Source organism: Arvicola amphibius, chromosome 2, assembly GCF_903992535.2.
Source record: "Arvicola amphibius chromosome 2, mArvAmp1.2, whole genome shotgun sequence".
In the NCBI taxonomy this organism is placed as follows: Eukaryota; Metazoa; Chordata; class Mammalia; order Rodentia; family Cricetidae; genus Arvicola; species Arvicola amphibius.
In genome coordinates, this window is record NC_052048.2 from 38,182,394 (window position 1) to 38,186,431 (window position 4,038).

The window sequence follows — 4,038 nt, forward strand, 5'->3', positions numbered from 1 at the left end:
TTAGGAAACATTTGACTCTATGGACTACCATTATCTCCTTTACCTCTGGAAAAAAATAGCTTGAGGGAATGAAGAGAAGGCCCAGTAAACAAAGGGCTTGCTACACAAGCGTGAGTACTTGAGTTCAAATTCACCCAAGCCACATAAAGGCAGATGTGATGGGGCACATCTATGACCCAATATTTCTCTGGTGAGTTGGGAGGAAGAGATAGGCAAATCCCCAGAGTTTGAGCTCCAACTAGTATGGTATAAAGAAGAGCAGAAAAAAAAAAGATCCCACCTCACACAAGGAAAAAAATTGAGGACCAATAGTGGAACCTATTCTCTTACCAGCACATATGAAAACATACAAAATACACATTAACACAATACATACATGTACACACAAAAGAATGAGAATTTGGTTTGTACTTTATGACAGGGTAGAAACGTATTATTTCTCTGTGCCATATTCACCCCCCCCACAAACACACACAGGCACACACACACACACACACATGCACACACATATAAAACCACAGACACACAAAACAGACACAAACAGGTAGCTTACTATACCCTATATGAAGAAATAAATCAACTGAGCAATTAAAAATTAAAAGTTCAGTTCCACAGGAGCTTTCCACAAACAAAACTTCTTGCCTAACTAATTAATTGTTCATTTTTACTTGAGTCACTGATTTCTAAACTTAGCTACTGAATGAAGCTTGTTAACACCTAACAGAGTAACTGATAAGATTAATACTTGTTACAAACTTCTAGGGTAGTGCACAAACTTCATCAAACTCAGATCTGAGCATGAGGTCAAGTTTTGCTGCTTATTATCCAACTTTCAAAAGTTCCTTTGCTTGCTTTTTAAATATCAGTTTTCTCACTTGCAAAAGAAATATACAAACACAACTCACTACTTGTTGAAGACAAAGTGAGATGAGTCATAGAGCTTATTTGTCACACTGTCAATACTTCGATGTTTAAAAGAAGCAGATCTGCCCTAAGGAGCAGGGTGCCCACCCTTTGTGAGCATCCAAACAAATATACCTACAGTCAGAAAATCTCAGATTCATATGTGTACTGTATTTGTCTTGTTTCTAATGATTAAGTCTTTCCAATATTCAAGCAAAATGGATACTGCATACAAGTAGTCTCGGGCCACCTATACCTATTTCAAAATCTATGGATGGAGGTACAAATTCAGCAAATGCCTCACACACAAGAAACCAAACATTCTGTCTCCCATCAATTCATGTGCTCAATCTGAAAAGTTAAGACATGTAGATATGGAAGGAAAGTCAAAGTTGAGAACTCAATTTTGCTCTCATATTAAGATGATATCCCATCTATCATGAACTCATTGAATGAGTTAACTAATGTAATAAGTAAGTTAGGAAGAATAGCCACCAAGTATTTTTTAGCCAATGTAATAACTCAACCATGAAAGAATTGGTATGGAATTGGTATCTCTATTGAAAACAACTAGGATATGAAATTTTTCAATTAAAAAGAAATTTTATAAACATGATAAATCTTTAATTTGCATAAATAAGTTATAATTTTGGCTTATTTCACCCTACCCAGCTTCTATGACTAATCATAGCAGGATGACTCAAAAATGGGTTTAAAGAAAACATATTTTTCTGAGACGTACCATTCCATAAAAATTTCTGGATTCAGTCTCATAAATTTGGAGTGAGGCTGAACAATATTGTAAATAATATGAATAAAAAATAGAGTTATCAAGGTCCATGTTAGGGTGTGGCACATACTGCTATGGAGGCTCCCTCTGTTGCTGGAAAATGGGTCATCACTAAAGAAAGGTGCAGCACAACTGCTGTGAATATAATCTTTTAGACAACATAGCTTCACCATGATTGAGAGCTTACCCTATTCCCCTATATTACATCACTTATTTTAACTCATCAGCCTTCCTATCTCCCCAAAGGATAATGATCTCACAGTTGTCTGGAATATGAAACATTTCAGTTATTTGAATAAGTCTGGAATCAATCAGATGTGGAAGAAAACAGACCCCACTGATTACTAGGTTTGAGCACAACCGCATATTTGCTGACTTCTGGTGACTGTCAGTGTCCAGTACAACGTCTAGGATACGAACATATACCAAATAACCAACAGCTTCGTTTCATTTTTTTCCCCGTGCTTCTTCCCGTAACAACTTCTGAACCCTCACCAATTTAGTCAGGTTCAACTCTGATCATGTAAATCTTCAGAAATGGAATCCCAGTGCTTCTGGTTTTAACAATATCTGTGTCCAAAAGTGTAATACCATAGTAAATATTTATCATCATCATAATAACCCTGCATAGCCTCCCTTCAAATATCCTTGAAAAGATATGAGGCAGATTTCAGTGTGTTTACATTGACAAAGTTTTTAAAGATAACATTAAGACGGATTAAAAGATTCCCCACTCTCCCAGTTAATAAAACTGGAGAACTCAAACTTAACTTTTTCTGCTTCTACCAGTACTCTAGGTTTGCATGCCTTCTTGGGTGACTGTGAGGTCTGAAGGAGATCCATACTACAGTCCTTATAAGAGAGTTATTAAAGTCTCCTGCCTCAATATTGTCAGGAACATGATGAGATTATAGCTTACTCTGAAAACTTGCTTTCTTTTGTGCAATAACAGTTATGATATATCCCTATTATCATGCATTTTATACAATATGCTCATGTAATCTTATGGACACATATCTGCAGATGGTGAAATAGATGACTTTTCATTTAGCTATATATTTTTGCTATATAGAATATATATTGGCAACATGCTTTATAAATAAATCTATTGTCCCACAAGAACTACAGACATCTAAAAGCTTGCCTTGCTAACTTCACATAATTAGCTCATTTTCAACTCAGAATAAATTGAACTTTTTTTAAAAAGAAAACTTTACAGCTTACACGAGGTCAGAGACACAGATGTGCAACCAAGGTTACTAAGGAAAAGCATGCTGATTCTTTACTTGTCAGTCTACTAACAAAGGATCTCTGTCTCAAAGTGTCATTGGGCACTGTGTTCCCCAGTTGGTGGAAGTTTTCTTCCTATGGCTTTGGACCCTTGTGTTGTCATGGTAACAGCTTAGCTCCTTATCACTTCAAGGCTCCTGTATGAGGAGAATTTTTAGACATATAAGAAGAAGCTAGAAAAATCATGGAGAAGTTAGAAGTAGGACAGGGTTATTAGAGTAGAAACAGAACAATAAAGAACATTTAAAATGAGCATGAACCTGTCTCTGTGAAGTTATTATAGAAATGCTTTACACTCCTTTAGCTCCAGAGAAACATTTCACCTTTGGGACCCTAGGTAAGGGCTGGAACAGGTCTCTTAATCCCTACACAATATAAACCACAATGTTTACTATAATCTTTATTTTAGAGGCTCACCTGCAGACTTATTAGAACAAGACCCATGGAACTTTGAGCCCTGAAATTTTGCATTTTGTTTTAATTTTTTTTTTTACTTTTTCTTTTTTTAATTGATTTTTATTGAGATCTACATTTTTCTCTGATCCCCTCCCTGCCTCTCCCCTCCTACTTTCAACCCTCCCCCAAGGTCCCCATGCTCCCAATTTACCCAGGAGATCTTGTCTTTTTCACTTCCCATGTAGATTAGATCTATGTAAGTCTCTCCTAGCATCCTCATTGTGTAGGTTCTCTGGGATTGTGGTTTGTAGGCTGGTTTTCTTTGCTTTATGTTTAAAAACCACCTATGAGTGAGTACATGTGATAATTGTCTTTCTGTGTCTGGGTTACCTCACTCCAAATAATGTTTTCTAGCTCCATCCATTTTCCTGCAAAATTCAAGATGTTATTTTTTCTGCTGCTTAGTACTCCATTGTGTTAATGTACCACATTTTCCTTATCCATTCTTTGGTGCATTTTTTAATAAATTGTTCAGGTGATGATTTTGGTAAGTGAAATTTCATTGCCTTTGCCTGCCTGTTTTAGTCATTTTAGGCTACATTATCCAAATTACCAAAGACTTGTATTTAAACCTGAAGAGTAAAAAGTTATTTTTTAGT